Source organism: Camellia sinensis, chromosome 9 (genome assembly GCF_055761805.1).
Source record: "Camellia sinensis isolate YWXY chromosome 9, ASM5576180v1, whole genome shotgun sequence".
In the NCBI taxonomy this organism is placed as follows: domain Eukaryota; kingdom Viridiplantae; phylum Streptophyta; class Magnoliopsida; order Ericales; family Theaceae; genus Camellia; species Camellia sinensis.
This window is the reverse complement of record NC_138969.1, coordinates 68,855,604-68,868,826: the sequence shown is the minus strand read 5'-3', so window position 1 is coordinate 68,868,826 and position 13,223 is coordinate 68,855,604. Positions and strand designations below refer to the sequence as shown.

Here is a 13,223-nt window from a genome sequence, read left to right as displayed (position 1 = left end):
TTTGGCCCAAGAAGATAAGTATTGGGTCGGACAAGCCCAACCCAACCTCACACCACGCACCCACGTTTTGAGTCCAATGGGTCTAGTCCACTTTACCCATAATCTCACCCTTCCACAAACTTGGATACCCCTTGGGGCCCATCGCAAGTATCCCAAGCTAAGGTATATAAACCCACATAAATCCATAAGCCTTTCTAATGTGGGAGAAGTACATTTCACAAATGTGTAAAAAACCCACCTAAAGCCATTTCCATGAACCCGAAAACGCGCATTGAATTCTCATTCATCAAAAAATAGTTTTGAGCAACCAAATACATGGTTTTATTCACTACATGACATTAAATATGGACCAAATGAAAAACGTTAAAAATAACGCTAGGGTCCCATCTTAATTAATGCTCAAAATTAGCAAAAAATAATAATTTTTAAAGCCATTTTCCAACTCTCTATCATATGTTGAAGTTATGACTTCATTTCAAAATTGGTTATTGAACATGCCATTTAAAATTGTAACTTAAATTTGCAATTTCAAAAAGTGCTATATTTTTGCCAAATAATTTTAAAGTGTAATAATTTTATTAAAAATTGTAATTTTAAGGTCCATTATCCTTTACTTGAACCATTAAAAAGTTTGTTGAAACATAGCCATCTAAAAGACCTCCAAAACATTTAAAACATAACAGTAGACAACATGCTAGACCTATTGCTCTATCGGTCTATGAAGTAAAGGAAAGGAAAAATGGTGTACACAAAACTACTTTTTCATATAAAAATTCCATCCATTATGATGAGTTAATTGAAAATTAAAAATTATAAGCCCAAGATTGGTATTTTGTTTGAAAATGAGAAGATTACAATGAATCACATTACTTTGTATAAAACATTTATTTGTATAACAAAACTTGTACACACAAATGATACAAAACTCCATATAGCTGGACTAAAACTAATATGACCCTATTCTCTCTTACTCACATAAGCACTACGTATTTCATTTTTTGGGTAATGGCATTGAGGTGCATATAATAGATTGGGATGTGCAAATAAACATAATTATCATGGGAAAAATGGCATTTTTAATTTTTAATTTTTATTTTTACATAAGGTAGATTGTTAACAGGCTAATATATTAAAGTTAGTACATACTTCTATTTAGAAATTCTTAAAGTACAACGATTTGAAATATACTCCATTTCATACACTACAAGAAAACTACACTTTTAGAGCCAAATTGTTTTAGTCCAATCTCAATGGGACTGGATTAATAATCCATGGGTTCTATAAATATTGTGTTTATTTGGAATGATAATTTTAGGACAAAGAGTCTCTTGGGACTACTAATACCCTCCAAAGAGGGGACTAGAAAACCCATGGAAGAGGTGTGATTGGTATTCTAATCCCATGGGATTAGAGGATTGGAGGACAAAATACAATTTTGCCCTTCATTTTACAAAAATAACAAAGTTTTACTTTATATAATGAGATTTTTTTACCTAATTTCTTACATTTAATACCAACCAACTAATATTGTACATGAGTAGTGATACATAGTATAGTTTCAAAATAATACTTCTAATGAAAGCTCTAATGATGTGCAAGAAAGAGAGTAAAGAGAGAGAGGCAGAGGAGTGTGGACCCGCATCACATGAGCACTCCCCATATGATTAGATCTCCTAAACATTATTGTACTATATATTATTATGCACAAATAAACACAATTTATCTTAGAGTTACGCTAGGGACCCAAATAAATTATCAAATCTCTCACATGGGTGTGGGACCCACACAAATCACGTGTGTGGGTCCCACACCTATGTGAGAAGTTTGATAATTTATTTGGTAATTTACTTGGGATCCATAACATTTTTGTTTATGAGTTATGCTAGGACCCAAATAAATTACCAAACAAATTACCAAATCTCTCACATGGGTGTGGGACCCACACAAATCACATGTGTGTGGGTCCCACATCCATGTGAGAGGTTTGGTAATTTGTTTGGTAATTTACTTGGGATCCATAACATTTTCCTCTATGAGTTATGCTAGGAACTCAAATAAATTACCAAATCTCTCACATGAGTGTGAGACTCACACAAATCACATGTACGTGGGTTTCACACCTATGTGGGAAGTTTGGTAATTTATTTGATAATTTACTTGGGATCCATAACATTTTTATACCCTTCCCGCACTAATAATTCCTTCACTAATAATTCTATCCAACCTAATCCGACAAACAAACGGGTAATGTCATGTTTTGGCAATGAAAATTTAACCACTCCAAACTGTTTTTTGTTACTTGCCATTTTTTAAAGATTTTTTGGCTGAGTTTTCAGAATTACTTTCTAAAAAAAAATTCAAAAAATTATTTGATAAAATAAACACTAAAAAAATTTCAGTATTGGAGAACATCTGAAATCGCATCTACGGTTCAATGTCTTCTCTCATTGTCTCTATTTTGTTTCGTGTTATTTGATTTTGGGGCAATCTCGTAACTCTAATTTCATAACAGATTACACGACGGTTCTTTACTACTTCTACGACAAAACATCTCAAAATCACCATATATAGTTCAAATTTAAGCTCTCTATTTTGTTTCTAATTAATGCCCAGTTTTGATGTGTGAGGTGTTTTTTGATGCTCTGCTTCATGCTTTTCTGATCTTTCTCCTAATGGCTGTTTAGAGAGAATGTGTGCCTGTGGCCTGTTGTATGGCCATGAGAGAACAGTCCACTTGTTATGTCTTGCATTAGCATCGCACACCGAGTGTTTGACGGTATGTCTGTGAGAGAAAAACCATAACAATCGTTTGTTAATGTATAAAAATGTAGTTTCGACTACTATGACTTTGAAAAAAGAGAGAGGGTGAAATCATAGTTTATGAATTAAAATTTATTAAAGTAATTAATTCTAAATGAAATCATTTCTTTTTTGCAACCAAACATGCGTGTCAAGCTCAAACATTGTCATACATAAGTTGGGACTAAGTGGTGGTTTAGTTTTATTGTTGTAGTCAATATTTTGAAGTTTTGAATCCTACTAATAATACAGCAACATGGTTCATCATTTTTTGCAATTACCAATTATTAAGAGGCTGTGACCAAAGACAAAAAAAGCTGACTAAAGATGTCATGTTATAAGATAATGAGGGGGAGAAAAATTTATATATGGTATAGATAACTGCACTTTTTTTTTTCTTTCTTTTTACTAAATGGTAAAATCGTGTCTTTAAAATTAAATTTATGCTTCGTTTGTTTTGGACGAAAATATTTTTTGGAAAACGTTTTTTGTATTTTCTGGTGTTTTGGACTTATTGGTGTTTAGTTCAATTTTTTATTGTTGTAATCAATCTTAAATTTCTGAAGCTCCTGCAAAGGTTAGTTTCTTTTTGTTTGAGTCACATACACAATCTGAACTTATGTTTTGAACATTGATAATTGGGTGTTCAATTTGTGGGTTTAATAATAAGATTATGCTGTTTGCAAGGTTAGTTAATAGATGTAGTTTGTGATCCTTCAAATGTCTTCTGGAAGTTTGAAGGCTTATGACTTCCAAATTTTGTGACCTCATTCAAAGGTACAAATTATAATTAACCAAAACCAAGCTTGAAGTAGTATAAACTGTTATCATTAATGAAGTAGTTTTTCCTATTTTTGTTATTGATGTCTATAAATAGTATTGATGGATGAACTGTAAATGGTACACTTTGAACTCCATGATTCAAATAGCTATTATATCATACTGTCCATATTCTTTTTTCATGTATGATTGCTTAACATGCTGAAAAAGAAAGACAAGGTGCTTAGGTAAAATGGTACACAAACATAATGGTGTCTCAAGAGTATTTTTTGAAACTATAAGCCTTTGTTTGAAAATGAAAGAATAATTTGGCAACCAAATCATTTTGTATAAAAAGTATAGATTTCACTGTATTCCTTTTCATAGTGAATACAACCAAGCAATGATTTGGGCCATCAATAAAATTGACCCACGACACTATTTGTCAAATAAATCAATGATACTACATCTTCCTCACTTCTATTTGATTAGTAAAAGGGGAAAGTCTATAGTCAGAGAGAGATGTATATTGATATTAGGGGTTCAACTCTCCCAAGTTGATAATATAATAACTAATTATTGACTTTCGCCGATCAAAAAAAAAAAAAAATGTTGTGACAAGTGATCTAATTAATATTTAACAGATCCTAGCATAATCGTTCTCAATACCCAATGCCCCCTGCATCTTGAGCTGCTACGTCAAATTTAAGCTGAATTGGACACTGTTTTTTGAACCTCTAAATACTAACATTTTCATCATGATACTACTTTTTTGTCCATAATTTTAATTTTTTAGAATAGAAATTAGCCCCATTTCAAGGATCCTTATCAAAGGCAATGAAGTAAAATCAATCGACAACTTGATTTTTCACTCTGTACAAAATCAAGCAAACACTTCTATATACTCCATAAGTTTTCTTTTGTTACTTGCTTTATATTTTAAACTTCTTGTAGTGATTTTTTGAGGCACAGTTTTCTTTCAGTGCCAAATTTCAAGTCAACAGTGCAGCTTTTGGGTTATTAGTTAAAAGCATAAAATTTCCAAAGGTCCAACAAAATGCAAAAACTTTTAGTTGTCATAACACCCAAACACTAGTCCATGCAAATTTAAGGTCCTAATTCAAAAAAGAAAAGCGCTAGCCTCTTTAATCTAGGGAGATTCAAGGTCATTTAAAATTCAACATAGTCATATTACAGTAAGAAAAAATGTGTGAAATTGGTAGCGTTAGCAAAAGGCCCTCAATTGATGAATAGAAACTTATTTTAAGACAATTAAGGTGAAGACGCTTATGTTCTCTCTCTCACACACAATTCAAGTGGACTAAGACCAAACCCCTATAATTTAGTATAACGTTAATATCATGTTATGATTAAATGTATAATATTATTATTTAATATAATAAATCATCATATGTAAATGTAATAAATATTATGTATTAGATGTGATGGTTATTCAATTATATTGAATCTAATAATTACATTTAAATAGTATTTATCATACCATGTGATAATTTATTACTGAATGATAATAATACATGTTAATAATTGTATGATATGGCTATTACACTCATTTTTAAATCAAACCCCTTTGCACGCACACACCATTCAAGTGAACCATTACTAATGCCCCCTTCTGCCTCTCGGGCCGACCCAAGGCCTAAGTCACTCAAGTAGTGGCTTTAAGCCACAATTTGAAAGAGAACCCAAATTTTACTTTGATCAAAATTACAATAATATTTTATCTAGAAATAAAGCCTACTAGCAACCATGAAGGGTGATGGAACAAGACGGGTGATATGAGGTGCCAACACCTTTTGCACTTATAACCATGAAAACCCCAAACACAACCACTGTCACAAAAGAAACTAAAACTATACTAAAATCGGACAAGCAGAGAAGCTTTATCTCTAGCTTATTTGGATTTCAAGAACCACAAATGTAACTTAGAACTATACTAATGAAATGATGACAAGTAATTTAGTGAAGTGCTAACATTACACCCGAAAGATCATAAACAAGATAAGAAAGGAAAAGTTACAAACGTATACACTTTACTCTAAAAGATCCCACATCAACAAATTTTACAACTCCACATAAGACATAAAGTCAAAGTTATTTATTGAATGCACAGCTGATGAAGACAACGTAAGGATCGCACCAACATATAGATTGTAGCCCCTAAGCATCCTCAGAGAAAATAGGGTATGTTAGTCTCCAGCTCATAAGAAGACCATCCTCTATGTGAAAGCATAGCTTGTCAAGGAATACGGCTTGTCGGTTGGCAAGCCGCAAAGGTGGACGGATTTGCAACGACCACCGAAAGGAGAAGAACAAGCTGGCTCTCCTCACCTACCATCTATGTGTATAAATGGAGAGGCTGAGAGGAGAGAAAGTAAGCAGCAACACAGAGAGAACAAAGTGTGAGAGTGTTTGTGAGAGAGTTCTGTAATCTTTCTCCGGATAATATATCGCTCTTCGTGGACGTAGGCAATTGCCGAACCACGTAAATATTCTTGTGTTATTGTGTGGAATTGATTTATGGTGTCCGATAGTCCTAACAAGTGGTATCAGAGCCAAATCGGTTGCGTTTCGGAACGAAAACAGAGTGTTTTTCAAAACTGCCCAGAAATCAAGTTGCTCGAAATCCGGTTTTGAGCATACCAGGAGCAAGGTCTCAATGAGAGGAGTCCAGAACTGCAAAGCAGAGCTCTGGAAGAGCCCATACGCGCCCGCACGCGCCCCCCAAAGAAAGCGCGTAAACCCACACGCTCACACGCGCCATCACGCGCCGACCGGCAGCCGGCGCGTCAGATCAGACACACGCACGCGCTATCAGGCGCGGTGTAAGGGAGAAGACGACCATGTGGGAACCGCATCAGCACCACGTCATCGCCACGTCAGCGTCACGTCAGAGCCACGTGGCAGACAAACAGACACGTGGCAGGTTTGACGAGCCGCTGACCGAGTAGTGAGCCGCGCCGTTGACCAGCCGCGCCGCTTCCAAGCCGCGTTGACCGGCTCATTGACCAAGCCGTTGACTCAGCCAAAATCGCGAAAATCATCCGGTGCTTCGCAGGCGCACCAGATTCCGCGAATCTGAACCGTTTAAACTATTTTGGCTTAATCTGAGCCATTCGGTGTCCGTTTTTGACAATCCAATAGTGTTTTTCAACTATTTGAAGTACTCCGGACACATCCGTACGGTCAAATTTTTCATTTAGATTTTTTTGTAAAAAGAAAGAATACAATGGAGGCGTCCACATCAACTTCAGAATCTATGTTCAAGTTAACTCGTTTCAATTATGCAATTTGGAAGTCACGGATGGAACACATCCTGTTTTTAAAGGATTTGTTTGACCCCATTTTTATAAAGGGGGTTAAACCTGAAGGAGTGAAAGATGATGACTGGATAAAGATGAACCGCAAGACTATTGCTTGTATCAGACAATGGATAAACCACAGTGTGTTCCATCATGTTGTCGAAGAGACAGATGCCTATGCTCTTTGGACAATGTTAAATGACATGTACTAATCAAAGACCGCCAGAAACAAAGCGTTGGTGATGAGAAGGCTAGTAAATCTGAAGTTGAAGAATGGTGTGTCTATTGCCGAGCACACCAGTGAATTTAAAAATCTGGTGAATCAGCTTGCAACCGTCAAGATGCGATTGGATGATGAAATGCAAACCGTACTACTGCTCAGTTCTTTACCAGATAGCTGGGAGACGTTGGTGGTTTCTCTCAGCACCTCTGCACCAGAAAGGAAACTGACCATGAGTATGGTCACAGACGCCATGTACAATGAAGAAACAAGAAGGAAAGACATGGGAGGTAATCAGTCCCATGTTCTTGTTACAGAAGATAGAGGCAAAGACAGAGGTAAATGAAGAGGTAGAGGAACAAGCAAGAGTAGAGGCAGCTGGAACAGTAGGAGTAAATCCAGAGACAACAAAGGTCGAGGTAACTCTAGCTTCACTTGCTATCACTGTGGCCAGGAGGGTCACATAAAGAGAAACTGCCCAAGCCGGAAAGAGAAAGGCCAAAACAGTAAGTCAAAAGGAGATGAGAACACAACAGCCACAACAACTGATGAAATACTTCTTGCAGTTGGTGAAGAGGAAGATTGCCTTCACGTGGCTGACCACAGCTACACAGAATGGGTGATAGACACAACTGCATCCTATCACGCCATTTCCCACAGAGAACTCTTCAGCTCGTATAACGCTGGAGATTTTGGCATTGTTCGAATGGAGAATTCTAACTATTCGAAGATTGTGGGTATTAGAGACATTAGTATTCAAACTAATGTCGGGAACAAGCTGGTTCTCAAAGATGTGAGGCATGTTCCAGATTTGCGCCTCAATCTTATCTCCGGAAGCGCCCTGGACCGACAAGGCTATACAAGTACATTCGAAAATGGCCGTTGGAAGCTAACAGGAGGAGCTTTGACAATTGTCAGAGGAGAGATGTCTTCAACACTGTATAAGACTCAAACGAAGATCTGTCTAGAAAGTCTTAATGCAGCAGAAGACAAGGAGTCACCGGACTTATGTCACAGAAGACTGGCTCACATGAGTGAGAAGGGATTACATCTATTGGCAAAGCAATCCAGAATACCCTTATCCAAAGGGAGTGCTTTGAAGCCGTGTGATCATTGCCTTTATGGCAAGCAACATCGAGTATCATTCAGTTCAACGAGCAAGAGGAAAACAGAAGTCCTCAATATGGTATACTCGGATGTTTGTGGCCCAATCGAAATGGAGTCACATGGCGGCCGCAAGTATTTTCTGACTTTCATTGATGATGCATCAAGGAAGTTGTGGGTGTATTTCCTGAAGACAAAAGATGAGGTATTTCAGCACTTTCAGGAGTTCCTTCCAATGGTGGAAAGAGAGACCGGAAAGAAGTTGAAGTGTATTCGCACAGACAATGGAGGCGAGTACATTTCCAATGCTTTTGCAGCATACTGTGCCAGCAGAGGTATTTGGCACGGGACAACAGTTCCCGGCACCTCACAACACAATGGTGTGGCAGAAAAGATGAACCGCACTATTATGGAAAGAGTCAGATGTATGCTCAAAATGGCAAAGTTGCCAAAGTCATTCTGGGCTGAAGCCGCCCGTACAGCCTGTTACCTCATCAACAGGTCGCCTTCAGTCCCGTTGAATTTTGCGATACCTGAGGAAGTCTGGTCCAGAAGAAAGGTATCATATTCTCACTTAAGAGTCTTCGGGTGTAAGGCATTTGCACACATCTCCAAGGAAAACAGACAGAAGCTTGATGACAAGTCCACTCCATGCATATTTGTGGGCTATTCAGATGCAGCATTTGGGTACAAGGTGTGGGACCCAGTGAACAAGAAGAAGTTCAGGAGCAGAGATGTTGTGTTCCAAGAAGACCAGACAGTAGCAGATTTTGAGAAATCTGTAAAGTCTAGAGATGTCATCACTCCAGACTTGTTTCCATCTCCCAAGCCATCACAAAATGCTAGATGTGATGATGTGCAACAAGAAGTGCCAGAGTTGCAGGATCCTATGCCAGAAATTGAGGATCAGGAGGAAAGAGATGAAGACCCGGATGAAGAGGGTGTTGAGTAGGGGGAGCAACCCCCTCAAACAGAGGCAACTGGACTTCAGTTGCGGAAATCTGGAAGAGCTGCCATGCCATCAACCAAATATCCCGCTTCTAAGTATATTCTGATTACTGATGAGGGGGAGCCCAAGAGTTTTTCGGAAGCCAAGAGTCATACAGAGAAAGACTGTTGGATGCAAGCCATGAAGGAGGAGATAAGTTCTTTACAAAAGAACCACACTTATGAGCTTATTCCACTTCCAAGAGACAGGAGAGCCTTGAAAAACAAATGGGTGTATAAGTTAAAGAAAGATGGAAACGATAAACTATTGCAGCATAAAGCTCGTTTGGTGGTCAAAGGCTTTGGACAGAAGAAAGGAATTGATTTTGATGAGATCTTCTCCCCAGTTGTGAAGATGACTTCTATTCGAGTAGCTTTGGGATTAGCAGCTCGTTTGAATCTGGAAGTAGAACAAATGGATGTCAAGACTGCCTTTCTCTATGGTGAGTTAGAGGAAGAGATCTACATGGAGCAACCAGAAGGATTTGAAGTTAAAGGAAAACGAAATCTAGTCTGCAAACTAAAGAAGAGTCTCTACGGCCTGAAATAGGCGCCGAGACAATGGTACAAGAAGTTTGATTCATTTCTGGTGGATCACGAGTACACAAGAACAGTGGCAGACCAGTGTGTATATTTCCAAAGGTTTTCGGATGGAAACTTCATTATCCTACTGTTGTATGTTGATGATATGCTGATCATCGGACATGATACTACTATGATCAACAAGTTGAAAAAGGACTTGTCGCAGTATTTTGACATGAAGAATTTAGGCCCAGCACAGCAAATTTTGGGCATGAAGATTGTTCGTGACAGGAAAGCCAAGAAGATATGGCTGTCACAGGAGAAATGTGTTGAACGAGTAATTGAAAGGTTCAATATGAAAGATGCCAAGCCAGCCAGCACACCACTGGCCAACCATTTCAATGTGTCAAAGCGTTCGTGTCCCACGACCAGCTCTACAAGGAAAGAAATGGAGACAATCCCTTACTCTTCCGCAGTAGGAAGTTTGATGTATGCAATGGTGTGTACCCGGCCAGATATAGCTCACGCAGTTGGCGTTGTGAGTAGATTCCTCACCAATCCAGGAAAGGAGCATTGGGAGGCGGTCAAATGGATTCTTCAGTACTTGAAGGGAACTTCAAGGATGTGTTTATGTTTCAGGAAAGCTGAACCAATTTTGGAGGGTTTTACAGGTGCTGATATGGCAGGTGATCTTGATGGTAGAAAGTCTACATCAGGATTTCTATTCACCTTTGCAAGGGGAGTTGTTTCTTGGCAGTCCAAACTACAAAAGTGTGTTGCTTTATCTACAACAGAGGTAGAGTACATTGCTGCCGCAGATACTGGAAAGGAAATGTTGTGGTTAAAGCGATTTCTCCAAGAATTGGGTCTACAGCAAGAAGAATACAAGGTACATTGTGATAGTCAAAGTGCAATTGATTTAGCAAGAATTCCATGTACCATTCACGTACAAAACACATTGATGTCCGGTATCATTGGATACGAGAAGTGATGGAAAAGCAGCTGATGAAGCTAGTGAAGATTCACACAGACAAGAATCCTTCTCACATGATGACCAAGGGTGTCACCAGAGACAAACTGGAAGTTTGCAAGAATCTGACTGGGATGGACTTCAAATGAGAAGTCAGTTATCCTTATGGGCGTGGAGGGGGAGAATTGTTAGTCTCCAACTCATAAGAAGACCATCCTCCATGTGAAAGCATAGCTTGTCAAGGAATACGGCTTTTCAGTTGGCAAGCCGCAAAGGTGGATGGATTTGCAACGACCACTGAAAGGAGAAGAACAAGCTGGCTCTCCTCACCTACCATCTATGTGTATAAATGGAGAGGCTGAGAGGAGAGAAAGTAAGCAGCAACACAGAGAGAACAAAGTGTGAGAGTGTTTGTGAGAGAGTTCTATAATCTTTCTCTGGATAATGTATCGCTCTCCGTGGACGTAGGCAATTGCCGAACCACGTAAATATTTTTGTGTTATTGTGTGGAATTGATTTCTGGTGTCCGATAGTCCTAATAGGGTAGTCATTAGCATGATTTGATTTGCTTGTATTTCCTACGCAAACAAAATTGAAACCCAAAAGAAAATTATGAGAAATCAAACTTAGATTTTGGGAAAGAGTAAAAATCTATTTTGTCATGCACACATATATGGAAGGGAGTTGGGAGTTGTTGGGAGACACACCTTTGGATTCCATGTTTGATAAGATTTTCCTAGTCTTGTCTCAACCCATAATTTTCACAAACTTTTTTTATCTTGCATAATGCGTTAACTACATCTTGAATCTGTATTCGATCCCTTGGTGATTCCATTGAACATGCAACTCCAATTCTCAAGACAGAAACCAGATTGTCTTTAAGCCAACTTCTTGGCCCGTGTTCTGAAAGAATGTAGGGATCCACAATCTCTAGCACTTGGTCGGGCAAAGCACTCTCAACCAAGATATGAAGAGGTAGATCATCCTTAAATACGTTATCAGTTGGTCTTTTACCTGTAAACATCTCCAAGAGAATAATCCCATAGCTATACACATCGGCTATTGTGGAAGCCCTGTTGCCCATGGCATACTCTGCAAATTGATTTAAGTGTTAGTACCCAACAGTTCGCAAATTAAGAGTCTGATTAATTCACATAGTTGTAATAGTAAAATAATTTTTAAAATATAAGCCAACTGTAGTTGGAAGAAACAATCTTGTTGAGGGCATAATGTTGCCTTTTCACATATGTCAATAACAATTTTTCAATTTTTTGTGTTTGTACATGTGTGAGATTGGGAACCCAGAATATGAAATCAAAACTGAATGTAATATGTTATACTGAAAAAAATAAATTGTCTTTTGATTGAATCAAACAAAATGAGTCAAGCATGGATATTTCTTTCGTAATCAAATTTGTAAGTTTCCAAAAATGATGGAGTCAGAGAGAATTTGTAATGGCTTACAAAGAGTTTCCATCATTGTCTCTGCAAATTCAATGAATGATTTGAATATTTTTTGTCAGACATTAGACGGCCTAGAAAAACTAGTGTGCTTTACTGGCAGTTGTACTTAGAAAAAAGGTTGTTCAAGTTGGATCGACTTAGTCTTGGGATATACAGGCAAATGCCAATATAACAAGGTTACAAGAAGATGAATCAACAATATTTCAATTTTTTTTTTTGAATAAAAAAACGAAAACACAATATTTCAATTTTTTCCCCTTTTTGTGAGGGAAGGGGGGTAGGTAAGACCTACAGTCCCCACCCACCCATTTTATACATGTGAGAATTTATTTTTCTAGCTTATTACCAGCATTTTGAAGATATATATACCAATGTCGACCCAACAATATATCTCTCTGACTAAACAATACACCAAGTCATCCTAATTCCCTTAGGAATTGATTGTTTGTTCCATGATTTTCATCTTTTTCCAAATATTCCATATAACTTATATGAATCTAACCAGTAAAAATAATTCTTTATTACATCGTTTCTAGAATTCAGACAATCTTAGTAAGCTTTTGGAATATGTTACAACTAATAAATGCTATAAGATATAAATGTTGGATTCTTCACATTGGCAAAAGCGGTGGGTCTCGATGTGCTTAAAATTACACACTAGAATCCTAACTAGATAAATAAATAAATAGGAAAATAAGTCTGGTTTATGGACAAGTTCAGTTTGGCTAATGACATCAAGCACAATTAAATTTCCATGAGATCAAAATGGCAGCATTTAGATTGAACTCAAAGTTGATTTGGTCATAATCCAAGGCATTTTGATGGTAACTACTAACTAACAAAAATACAGTTCAAAAGCAATTCTAGTTCGACAATCCATTCAAGCCAGACAAGAACACACCCAAGAATGGCTATAATGACAAAGCTATACAACATATCAGGGGGCACTCATTGGCATGTGTGTCAAAGAGCTCTTAAAATAGGATATCAAAAGAAATGTACGTCTTTATAGTAAGCGTATGTAGGAAGGGTAATGTTAATTTCTTCTCGTGCGTTTATGGTTGCATGATTATAGGGA

At 37.6% G+C, this 13,223-nt stretch overlaps 1 long non-coding RNA gene across 1 annotated transcript; it reads left to right on the top strand.

Moving 5' to 3' along the window:
- The first annotated feature begins 2,359 nt into the window (after positions 1 to 2,359).
- LOC145798646 (uncharacterized) lies at positions 2,360 to 3,761 on the top strand. Its single transcript, XR_014339930.1, has 2 exons — positions 2,360 to 2,429; positions 2,513 to 3,761. It is a non-coding gene; the product is annotated as an uncharacterized LOC145798646 (long non-coding RNA).
- Positions 3,762 to 13,223: the final 9,462 nt, after the last annotated feature.